Below are 13,144 nucleotides of genomic sequence, written 5' to 3' on the forward strand. Positions count from 1 at the left end.
CCCTGAGATCATGACCTAAGCCGAAGGCAGAGGCTTCAACCCACTGAGCCACCCAGGCGCCCAGGCGCCCCAACCTAATGGACTCTTATCTGTCTCTAGACTCAGTTCCTGAGTCTTACCACCTCCAAGCAGCCCTTCCCATGCTGAGGCAGGTGCCCTGCCACGTTGCCCTGGAGATCTTTAGCATTCTTCCCACCCCTCATCTCACAAAGCCTTCCTGCTTTGTTAGTGTGGCAGGACTTTAAAGGACAAGAACTGCATGAGTCCCGTTCATTTTCATATGCCCAGAGCACATTTTGGGGGTCTAATCCATGCATGTTGAGCAAGCGAATAAGAGAAGGAGTGCCTCTTATGTCTTCAATGAGCATGTGACTTCTGCAGCCAGCCCTGCGTTTTTCCAAAGACAAGGAGAGGATGTAGCTGGGACACAGCCCTCAGGTACGCCGCTCCCAGCTTTGTGAGGCTGGAGGGTTTCTGCTCAGCAGCTTTTCTAGAGACGCGCTTGGCTAGTGGCTCACCTCGCCCATCTCTTCTCTGGACTTCGCATTGCGGTGGCTTCTGTTTCTCATCACAGGTGCAGTGACCGTCTGATCTGGACTGTCTGAGGGCAAACATTCTGTCTTGTCCCTAAACAATGCGAGATCGTTGAGTCCAACAGTCAAGAAAGAATTCTGGAGACATTTAACAGTGTGAGAAGGTGTTCATTAACACAGGGACAGGACCCGGGGGCAGCAAGAGCTGCATTGTGATTGTGACGAATGACTTATTACATAGGGGTTTCCATCCTCTGCAGGAGAAGGTGATGTCAGGGCTTCAGGAAATTGACTCTGTAGGTTTCTGGCGGTCTGGCTATTGTTAAGATTGTGTTTTTCTTGGAAATCATGAAGACAGTGACACGGTCAAGTGGAGTTTTGTGTCCTACACGAGTGGCTCTTTATCCGTTGACCATTTGTAGTGCCCCCACCCCCCTTAGGCTGTCACTGGTGCCTGAGGAGGTTCCAGGTACACAGTCCACTTTAAGGCAGGTTGTGGTTTGCAGGTGTCAGCTCTGTGTCTTGCCCTCAGTGTGCCTTTTGTTCTCTCATCATCCCCCCAACCGTGAACAATCCTGACCCTTAAATCTTAAAGGTTATTGACAGCAGAAGCTTTCATCTTCTGTAGCTTCTTCCTGCTGACTAGAGGTATAGAGATGTCCTCACCTGTGGGTCAACGTTGGTCAGTCGGGGAGCATCTATGAGAGTGACGGAAGGTGGAGGCAGCTGAGTCTAATGTGGACAGCAAAGAAGTGTCTCTACGTGGTAAGGACCATCTTCACCATCATTCAACGGGGACTTTGAGATCTTCAACAGGTTCACAAGAGGAAGAAGGCATGTTCGTTTGCTCATGGGTTTCCTGTGAAGGAGGTACAGGTTTTGTTCTGGATATATGAGTCCAGGAAGAGGGTCCCTCTGATTTTACTTTGGTGGGAGTACATAATATGACGTGATATGGACCTTTCCATTTTGGATTTAAGTCTCCCGTTGTGCTGGATTTCCAGTCTTTTAAAGAAACCATGTCTCCGGGGCTCCTGTGGGGTCGACTTTCAGTTATCCTTGGGTTGGCTTTTGGGAGCATGGGAGCAGTCTATTCATTAAGTGACTTACGAATTAAACGAGCCTCCAGTGAATCACTTCATCAAGTATTATAATCTTCATCCAATTAACAGGTCCTCTGTAAGAAATGGTTTTCCATAGAGTAACTCCAAAAGGCTGAGTCCTAGAGGTTGTGCTGGAGTTGTCCTCATCCTGAGAAGTCCTACTGGTAAGAGAGTGACCCAGTTTTCCTGGGCCTCTAGGACTAAGGGTAATAAGGTGTCATTTTAAACTGTGAGTGACTTTCTCTACCTTTCCAGAGGATTGTGGGTGCCAGACTGAATGTAGAAAATATTTAATTCTCAAAGCATGTGCTATTTGTTGAGTGCTGTGAAAGAAGGACCCTTGTCACTTTGAAGGGACCGTGGAAGGCCAAACCTAGGAATAACTTCTCACAAGACTTTGGTTATTTCCGTGGCTCTTTCATTTCTATGTGGAAGGACCTCGATCCAGCTAGTGAAGGTATCCACAGATACTAGTAGGGACTTCTAGCCTTTGCAAGGAGGCATTTGTGTGAAATCGAGCCACAGGTCCTCTCCTGGATATGTTCCCTGCCTTTGGACTGGTTTCAAAAGTGGGATAGTGGGTTGGGGAGGGGTTGGGGGACTGTGCCTTCCAGATTTCTTGTGCACAAGCAATACAGGGTCGGCAGAACAGTCTTATTGTAGCTGTTAAATTCCTTCCACCAGATATATATTTGATTAAATGTTTTAAAGCTTTTCTGCTCAAATGAGTAGCCTGGTGTAAACCCTGTATTAACTTCCATTGGTTATTTTGGGGCATAAAGATTTCCCCTTCATCATTAAGAAGACAGTCCTGTGCATTTTTTGAATTTCCTCTTTCCTGGGCTGTGTGAATTTCGTGGTGTGAGTAGACTGGGGGGAATGGACTTTACTGGAGTCAAGACTGTTATAAGACCCAATATTTGTTTATTTTTGGTGCTGCCTGCTTGGCGGCATGGTCTGCCAAATTGTTTCCCTTACATTCCGAGTTCATGTCCCTTTGATGTCCTCTGAGGTGAGTGCCAGCTATCTCTGGAGGTCGGGCTTCAGCCTCGAGGAGAGCAACAATTTCAGGCCCATATTTAACTGGGGGCTTATGGCTTGATTGTAATCTCCTTTCTTTCCAAATTGCCCCATGGGTATGTGTCTGCAGGAAAGTGTATTTGGAGTCAGTATAAATATTAATTTTTAGGCCTTTTGTCAACCGAAGAGCACAGGTAAGTGCTATTAATTCAGCCTTGTGAGCAGAAGTATTTATTGGAAGGGCTTTTGCCTCAATGATCTTAAACTAACTAGAGCATATCTTGCTTTTCTTTCTCCCGTATCCATGAAGCTACTGCTATCAGTAAACCAACTGTCATCTGCATTTTCTTTCTTTAAAAAAAGAAATTAATTAATTAGTTAATTAATGAGAGAGAGCATGTGTGAATGGGGGAGGAGCAGAGGGAGAAGGAATCCCAATTCAACTTGGGTAGAGCATGGAGCCTGATCCAGGGCTTGATCCCATGACCCCCAGACTACAACCTGAGCCGAAAGCAAGAGTCAGACGCTTAACTGACTGAACTACCCAGGCATCCCTCGTCTGCATTTTCAATAGGGTTATCTTTTAAGTCTGCTCCGCTAGAATAAACAAGATTGGTAATTTCTTTTCTTTCTTTCTTTCTTTTTTTTTTTTTTTTTTGTTTATTTGACAGACAGAGATCACAAGTAGGCAGAGAGGCAGGCAGAGAGAGAGGGAAGCAGGCTCCCCGCTGAGCAGAGAGCCCGATGTGGGGCTCGATTCCAGGACCCTGAGATCATGACCTGAGCCGAAGGCAGAGGCTTTAACCCACTGAGTCACCCAGGAGCCCCAAGATCGGTAATTTCTGAGCAGTCATGTTCTAACATGGATGTATGAGGGTCAGGTCCAGGTATGAAGGTAGCTAGGTTTAAAGTCTCACAGGCTTTAAGCATCATTTCAGTTGTGTCAGAAAGCATAGCCTGGTGTTGAATAAGTTGGCCTTCTGTGATCCATTGGTGTGCTTTGGTCTCTAGGACACTTTGGACCTGATGTGGAGCCATCATTGTCAAAGATAGTCCCATAGTAAGTTTTGAAGCTTTTTTTTTCTTTTTTCTTTTTTTTTGACCAGGAGGATTGTGGCAGCCATGGCTCAAAGGGCTAGCCACTCCTGAGCTGTGCTATCAAGTGACTTTGAAAAATGGCCCACTGGTGTTGTTTCATTTCCTAATTTCCAGGCAAGAACTCCCAAAGCTGCTACATATAAAGTGAAAGGTTTTTCTGAATTTGGTAAAGCCAAGGCCGAGGCTGACAAAAGTTTAGCCTTTAATGTCTGAAAGGCTGTCTGCTGGGCTTTAGTTCAGAGTAAAGGTTCTTCATTGGGACCTTTAACTGAACCATAGAATTTGGCTGAGAGCGCAAATCCAGGAATCTACAGGGGGAAACACCTGCCATACTTAGGAAAGTATGGAGTTTTGTAGCTGGGGGTCCAAGATCTAATATAGCCTTTTTCCCGTCAGGAGATGGGGTATGGTGACCTGGTGTTAGCTCGTATTCCAAATATTGCAATTTCTGTTTAGATATTTATACTTTTTTTTTTTAAGAACACGTTTTTAAAAAAAGATTTTATTTATTCATTTGACAGAGAGAAAGAGAGAGATATCACAAGCAGACAGAGAGGCAGGCAGAGAGAGGGAGGAAGCAGGCTCCCTGCTGAGCAGAAAGCTCAGAAAGCCTGTGGGCTTGAAGGTGAGGCCCATTCGAAAGCAAACAGTGGGTGGGTTTCTTCGCTTGGAGGGATGCAAAAGGAGGCATGATTTAAATCAAGTACTGAAAGCCAGTTGGCATCGCCAGGGACCTGGGTGAGAGGAGTACACGGATTTGGTGCGATGGGGTGAAGGGACACCCTTACCTCATTCATAGCTCTTCAATCTTGTTCCACCTGATATTCTCCATTTGGCTTGATTACTGGTAAAATTGGAGTGTTATAAAGAGATTGACAAGATTTTTTAAATTTATTTTTATTTTTTTAAATAAACATATAATGTATGATTTGTTCCAGGGGTACAGGTCTGTGATTCATCAGTCTTACACAACAACCAGTGATCACCACAACACGTACCCTGTACCCTCCCCAGTGTCCATCCCCCAGCCACTCCATCTCCCAGCCCACCTCCCCACCAGCAGCCCTCAGTTTGTTTCCTGTGATTAAGAGTCTCTTATGGTTTGTCTCCCTTTCTGGTTTCGTCTTGTTTCATTTTTCCTGTCTTCTCCTATGATCTTCTGCCTTGTTTCTTAAGTTTTGCATATCAGTGAAATCATATGATAATTGTCTCTCTTTGATTGACTTATTTCGCTTAGCATAATACCCCCTAGTTCCATCCACATTTTGCAAATGGCAAGATTTTAGTTTTTGATGGCTACATAATATTCCGGTGTGTGTGTGTGTGTGTGTGTGTGTGTGTGTGTGTGTCTATCTCACTTTTTTTTATCCATTCATCTGTTGATGGACATCTAGGTTCTTTCCATAGTTTGGCTATTGTGGACATTGCTGCTATAAACATTCTGGTGCACGTGCCCCTTTGGATCACTACATTTGTATCTTTAGGGTAAATACCCAGTAGTGCAATTACTGGGTCATATTTTTAACTTTTTGAGGAACCTCCCTACTGTTTTCCAGAGTGGCTGCACCAGCTTGCATTCCCACCAACAGTGTAGGAGGGTTCCCCTTTCTCTGCATCCTCGCCAGCATCTGTCATTTCCTGACTTGTTAATTTTAGCCATTCTGACTGGTGTGAGGTGGTATCTCATTGTGGTTTTGATTTGTATTTCCCTGATGCCCAGTGGTGTTGAGCAGTTTTTCATGTGTCTGTTGACCATTTGGATGTCTTCTTTGCAGAAATGTCTGTTCATGTCTTCTGCCCATTTCTCAATCGGATTATTTGTTCTTGATCGACAAGGTTTTAAAACACCAGGTTTGAGAAACTTATCAATAAATGGTTGTAACTAGCTTTTGACACAGGTTTTAAGGGATATTGGTTTTTCTGAGGCATAGTGGCTGGGCCCTTCAAGGTCACTTTCACTGGCTGGGCTTTGTGAGCCGTCCTGGGACATCGCCATCCCACATCTGTGGGTTTAGTTTCTTCCAGATATTCGAAGGGTTATCAGGGTAGGGTGCTAGTTCTCCAGGTGTTAAAGAGAACAAGACATTCTCTTCTTTAGTAAGAGCAAATCGGCTTCCCAGTTTACACATTATGTCTAGTCCAAATTACGTCTTATCCAAGTAATGGATGGGACAAGGCAGAGGACCAGAAAAGTATGAGTAACCCAGTGACTTTTGTATTCACAGGTTAAAGGCATTCCCTGGAGGCATGTTTTAGGCTCCCTTCTATGCCAAGAGTTTTATGGCCAGAAAGACAAGTTTAGGCCTCCAGTGCTGAAAATATAGAGTAAGTGGCTCCTGCATCAGTAAGAAAATTGACAGACTTACCTTCCACATCAGGATAACCCAGGGCTCGGTCATCTTGGTATCCTAGGGAGTCAGACCTAGCCTCAGGGTCCCCATCATGGTGGATCTTCCTGTTCCTGCTGGGGGGCAGGAAGGGGAATGAGTTCCTGTCTTCCTCTCCCTTTGGAGATGAGGACAGTCTCTCTTCCAGTGTCCTTCTTTCTTCCAGATAGGACATGGCCCTGGTGGAGAGCCTTGTTCAGACATTCTTTGCTCCATTGGTCGATTTGGCCAAATGTACAATGGAGGTCCTACCTTAATCCTTTGTCTGATGTGGGTTTTTTCTTCGGTCCCTGGTTAGTGTGGTGCTGTGGGGGATTCACAGAAGCGGCAGCCCATACTTGAGCCTCTGTTGTAACCTGCATGTTAGCTCTCTGGTTCTTTTCTTGCCTTAAGGCCATATATCTATTATTAAAGACTCCAGTAGCTTACCCTCTAAGATACCGGGTGGGGACTGGGATTTATAATAAGGAGGGATAATAACAGAGCCAGTGTCCTCTTTGTTTGGATTGGCTGGTGAGTCCTCCAGGGACCCAGGTCTGTTGGGAGGACTGGGCCCATTTGGACAATCACCAAACAATCCGTCCATAGTGGCTTTGTCAAGCTGACTGGTGGCTAGACACATTCTACAAAAGGCCCATATTCAGGGCCATGAAGGCCTGGACACAGAGCACCTCGGTCCCCATTTGGCCTGTTTCCTGCAGAAGAGATCCAGACGATAGATTGTGTCACAGTTTAATGTCCCATCGATGGGCCAGTTTCCCTAATATCGTAAGGAGTACTGAGTTCGTGCAATGTTATAGAAAAAGATCAGTGTTCTCTTTCTTAGATCTTGTGATCCAACTTGATTCCAGTGAGATAAAATAAAAAAAGATTCCAGGGAGAATCCTTGGGGACTGAAGATCCCATGTTCCTAGAAAAGTAGAGAAGGTCTATTACCAAAAATCCCCCTTGGCTTTCTGGTGGCTTCCCACACTGGGTATGTCAGAGGTTCCTGGTGTCAAAGTGGCCAGAGGTGTCCCTCTAAGAAGTTGCTGTGAACACTGCCTTGTCTTGTAGGAGGGATCCCAGTATCCCCCTGTGTCCCCACTGCATTCTAGACTACAAATGGGTGTTGGTGAAAGGACAGATATGCTGTGGAGAACCTGCCATTCTTAACCCATGGAAAATACCAGAAAACTTTTATAGGGGGTAATGACCTCATATTGTAATTTAAGTAGTCAGTGGGGCATATTGATGAAGAATAGTAAAGAGAGAAATCCATCATGATCGAAGTGACATTTCAAGATATGTAGATTCCCCTAGGAAATAGTCCCTGGTTGGGTTTTAATTCAACCAAATACTGCTTTCAGCTGGGTGGGAGCAGAGGTCTTGCAGCCTGAAGCAGCATGGCCAGAGGTGTGGAGGTAATCACAGTAAGCCATGGGAAGGAAACCTCACACGGGAGTCTTAAGATGGGTGGCCATCCCAGTGACTTTGGTGCTGCTCTGAGTCCAAGAAAGGCAACTCTGTATAAGAATAGAAATAGGGGTGCCTGGGTGGCTCAGTGGGTTAAAGCCTCTGCCTTCAGCTCAGGTCATGATCCCGGGGTCCTGGGATCAAGCCCCACATCGGGCTCCCTGCTCAGCGGGGAGCCTGTTTCCCCCTCTCTCTCTGCCTGCCTCTCTGCCTACTTGTGATTTCTGGCTGTCAAATAGATAAATAAAATCTTTAAAAAAAAAAAAGAATAGAAATAAAGAGAGGGCATCAAGTTTCTGGGTCTTATTACCATTCCAGCCAGGGTGCTGGCTCCCAGTCAAAAGGCAGGCTTTGTTCCTCCCGTAGAGTAACCACGGGCTGGAGGGATTGCACCTGAACAATCCACACAAAAATGTAAGACCAATGAGACCCATACGACTCTGCTCCTTGAAAAGCCCCTGAAATGAAAGTAAAAAGAGAAGACAGAGTAACTTATCAAGCTTGCCCCAAAACTCCAAGTCCAGATGAAGGAAGATGCAGAATCCCCATCCCGGGGCCACCGAAATATGATGCGGGATCGTGAGTCCAACGGTCAAGAAGAATTCTGGAGACATTTAATGGTGTGAGAAGGTGTTCGTTACAGCACAGGGATAGGACCCGTGGGCAGCAAGAGCTGCATTGGGATTGTGACGAGTGACTCATGACATAGGGGTTTCCATCCTCTGGAGGCAAAGGTGATGTCAGGGCTCCAGGAAATTGAGTCTGTAGGTTCTAGAGGTCTGGCTATTGTTAAGATTGTGTTTTTCTTGGAAATCATGAAGACAGTGACACACTAAGTGGAGTTTTATGTCCTACATGAATGCGATCTTTATTCATTGACCATTTGTAGTCCCCCCTCCCCGCTTAGGCTGTCACTGGTGCCTGAGGAGGTTCTAGGTACTCGTTCCATCGTAAGGGGACAGGTGTGGTTTGCAGGTGTCAGCTCTGTTTTGCCCTCAGTGTACCTTTTGTTCTTTCATTGCTATCATGTGCACCTGTGTTATGAGACCACAGTTCCTGATTGGAGGTCTAGCTGGCTTGGACACACTGCCTGTGGCTTATTCCTTTGACTTTTCAGGAGCAGGAGGTTTGTACAGATTGGATGAGAACGGCAGAAGCATGGGGTGCCGGGGTGTGAGTCATGCCCCGGACCAAGTTGAGGATCATGGCAGTGAATGCCACCGTCAGTCCGGGAGTGCGGGGGCTGGAGGTCCAGAGTTGGGGGTGGACATTCAGTAGGTATGCGTCCTGCGCCATGTAAAGCTCTATGGGAAGTGCGGCAGCAGAGAGGTCCCCGTACTGGGCGGGGTGGGGGTGCAGTCGTAAGGGGGCGGGGCTGGGGACAGTGTGCCCCATTGTCTCAAAGGAAAGAAAGAGCAATCTTCCAGGAAATGGCCAAGACAGGATACCAAGGGCCTGGCTGTCTACAGTACAGAATGATGAGTTTATCAAACAAGGATCTGCCGGAAGTGCCTAGACCAAGATCAGCAGGCTGTATGACCTTGGGACCAATCCATCACTTTAATCTCTCAGAGCCTCACTTTCCTTATCTGAAAAGTGGGGATATGGACACCTGCCCTGTATGATGGTCATGAGAATGAAATAAGATAATTAAATGAGATCAGTTTTGGAAGTCACTTTGCTGGAGACGATACATAGCCGACCCGCCAGCCATGCAAAGGCTCTCCTCCCCTTCTGCCCTCCTTCTTCTTTCTCGTCCCCCTCCTCTCTGGTTGTTGGTGGTGGTGTTAGCTAGCCAGCCTCGCTGGTGTCTCTCCAGAAAACCATGAATCAAGTGAAACAATTCAATGCCTGCTTCTACTCCCTTAGAATTAGAGCTGCCTGTATGAGATGTAGCCCCACTACAACTTTGACAGCTCGTCCCTGTGACTTGTGGTTTGGACTTTATTTGAAACCACATTTGTCTTCTCTGTCCTCACTTCCTATGAGCAGGTGTCTCTCCTAATCAGGCTTTTGCTGTGACCTCCCCTTGCATCAAGTATGTAGCTGTGCTGGCACACCCAGCCCTTGGGGGTGCTCTCCCCTCCAGGCCACTTACAAAGGGTCGTTTGTTTTTATATACAAAATATAAGGGACCTTATATTTTAAGTCAAATCCTTTGATAAGCCCTTCGCACCTAGTGGAAAATTCCTCTAGGCATTTGTATGTGAAGTGGAAATAGGAAATCTTCTTCTGATAGAAAAACCCCTCCAGGACCTGACAGTCTGGTGGAGAAGGCCAGGGTTGGCCTGGGACATGCACTAGAGGAAAGGCCTGGAGGGGCAGGAGTTCGGGAAGGCCCTGTTACACTCCTCCCCAGCACTCCTGTCCGAGCAGGCCAAGAGCTCGCCTTCAGGAACAGGAGTAGACTGACTCGAGCCCATCTTCCATGGCCTTGCTCAGGCAGTCCAGGGAAGTGACAGGACCCACTGCTGTTGAAATGCACCCTCTCACCTCGCATGGTGGCCCCGAGGGGACTGGATCCCAATGGGATGGGGGCTGAATCGTAAACAACGCCACTGGCTCCATGACACTGTGCTTATCTCCACAAATATTGACTCTGGAGGATCAAACAAGTGGCCAAAAAAAACAATAATATTTTCCCCCAGGGAGAAGTGCCTGTTCGGACAACAAGGACCTAGTGGGGCAGACAGATGGGGACAGGTGGCACAGTGCAAGGTGAAGGTCTCCCTCTGGCTTGGAGGGTCCCTTCAGAATCCCAGAGGCCAGGGAATGAGAGATACGGCTCAGTCCCAGCAGTGGTCCTGAAGAATGCCAGGCACTCTATATTATGGATCCGAGTTTTTTCCAAGGGCAGAGGGTTGCTGCAAGAGTCAGGAGTCCCTCGGTCAAGACCAGCTGGGGTTTGGCAGACACTGTGCGGAGTCTGCTCTTGGGACTAGGCCTCCACGAGTGATTCTACTCAATCCTCCCAGAAGCCCCGTGAGCTAGGAGTTCTTATCTCATTCTGCGGATGAGGAAACTTGAGATTCCAAGCAGCTTGGTGACTTGCAAAGAATTACCCTTTGGATTACCCGGTGGAGCTGGCCTGGGGACCCCAAATAACAGCCTCCGAAGTGGGTTGTGCTCATTCTGGTTGTTTCAAGCCACAAAGCCCGTGGTGTTACAACGCAAATGCTCCTTTACATGCTGAAGGTCCAGAGACCAGGATTCTGGACAAAGAGCAGGAACTGAGGTCATTGGCTTGGCTGAGCCTCTGGGTTGTTTACTATTTTGTAAAGATGTGGATGGAAATAATTATTGATTCTCCATTCTGGCTCAGGGACAAGAGGCACAATTTGGAAAGTGTTGGCAAGGTGCCCAAATGCAGGGTGTGTGTGTGTGTGTGTGTGTGTGTGTGTGTGTGTGTAACAGGAGTAGGGGATTCACTGTGACTCTAAACCATCCCTTCTTCCCAAACCCCAGAAGATGGTATCCCAGAGTCCTGGCCACTGATTATCATTACAATGTAGCAGAGTCCTGAGGATTCTTTCTTCTAGAAGCAGAGGGCTGGGTCTCAGGAGGCCTCTAGCTGGGGCAGGTGTGGGCATGAAAAATAATATCCTTCATGAGGATAAGAATGATGAAGAAAAAGAGGCCGGGAATGCAGAAGGAGAGAAAGAGACCCGCCCCGAGCTAAGCTATGGTGTGACAGAGCAAGGACAACATAGGAGATAGAAATAGTTGTGCTGTGACAAGTTGGAGAGGGGAGAGAGAAACACTTTACAGACAGTGAGGGAGGTTAGGTGCCCACCAGAGGCTGCAGGTACGAAGAGAGGAGTGGGGGCCTATGGAGCGGACTCAGAGCAGCCGCAGGGATTGGGCACTGGGAGACACCACAGAGACTCTGTGTTGCTGCCTCGGAGGGCCCTGATGTCCTTGCTGACCACCAGCAGCCCCAGAAAAGCGGTTTCCAACAGGCACCTGCTGTCCACAGCTGAAACCCAGGGCAATGTGGAGTTGAGATGAGGGGAGAAGAAAAAAGAATTCCAGAAACACTCTCACAACCGAGGAGCCAGAACTCTGTTTCTAACACTACCTCCAGGAAGCCTTCCCAGCCCACTCTTTAGGCTGCAGAGCCCCCTTTGATATATCCAGAGGCTCGCTGTTCTCTTGTTTTGCATTCATAGCTCAATAGAATTATAATCAGGGTTATAATGCCCTTTAGGTCCTTTTATTTGTGTTTTTCGTGTGGGTGTGTATTGTTTCCTTTAATAGCCTGTACATTTCCTCTACTATTTCTGTTAGATCTCTTTGCAGTATTTGGTGCAGGGCTCCTGCTCTTTTGAGTATGTACAACACTGTCTATTCCTTCCTCTTTTAGCAATTTATACTCTTTTAAAAATTCCCATGCCTCTTAAGTTTTATGCCATTCTCCCGGCCATGTCTTCTATTAAAGCTCTTGATCCTGTCAATTACCCTTTATAGGAATTTATTATCTCACGAAGGCAGAGCAGACATTTTTATTCTCACTTTATAGATGAGGGGACCAATCCTCAGAGACTTGCCTAAAATACGAAACCTGGCCAAAGATTAAAACACTTTCTACATTTTGTACCAATATATAGTACACAAGCTGATTTTAGGAGGGATTCCAAGAAATTTCCTTCATTTGGCAAGGTATATATTTTGTTTTCATGTATAGAGGGAAAATAGTATGTTAAACCTGTGTTTTTTTGGCACATTACTGCTTGCAGTAATTTATGTAAATAAAATGAGTTGACTTAAAGATAATATTAAGTAAATAATAATCAAGATGGTTCAAAGATATGGTAAAATTAGAAGTAGTTTCCCGAATGACTGATATGTGGGTAGTGCTGCTTGGTGTCATCTCTGTACACGGTGCCATGCCATCTGTGGGGTTTTATTGCCAGCACATGGCCTGGAGCAAGAGGTAGGGAGTGCCTGGTGGAGTGACCAGAGCTTGGGGGAGTGAAACCACATTCATCCAATGACCTTGAGTGAGGAGGAGCTCTGTTTCTTCAGGCTGCAGTTCTTCCACTTATGGAGACATCCCTGAGGCTGCCCACTCATGTAGGAAGAATGGGGTAATCTCTATCTGCTATGGGCGAAGCCAGGCAGGAGGAGAGTGGGAGGTGGGGAGAGGGGTGCCCAGGAATCAGAGACCAGTTGCTGCCCTCACTGAACTTTCTGGGTCTTTGGAAATGGAGGAGAGCGATGGAAGGCACAAAGTAATACAAATACAGATCTTAGGACAGCCTAGATAGGGCTCCGGTCCTGTGAGGCTGTGTTAGCAGCAATGCACAGGGACAGCTGAGGTTTGCCACACCTTCAGGAGGGTGGTCTACAAGGAGTGAAGCTAGCACACCTGTTCAAGAGGGCCTTCCTCCCTCAGGGAGCTTCTCTCATCCTCACACTGGCCTTAAGGAACCTTGGAACTGGGAGGGAAGGGTCTTCCTGTTCCCCTAGGGACCGATTCTTTGCCACCTCCACTCACTATCACTACTCCCCCCCCCCCCCCCCCCCCCCCCCCCCCCCCCCCCCCCCC

Source organism: Lontra canadensis, unplaced genomic scaffold (assembly GCF_010015895.1).
Source record: "Lontra canadensis isolate GAN:19392208 unplaced genomic scaffold, GSC_riverotter_1.0 scaffold188, whole genome shotgun sequence".
NCBI classification, from domain to species: Eukaryota; Metazoa; Chordata; class Mammalia; order Carnivora; family Mustelidae; genus Lontra; species Lontra canadensis.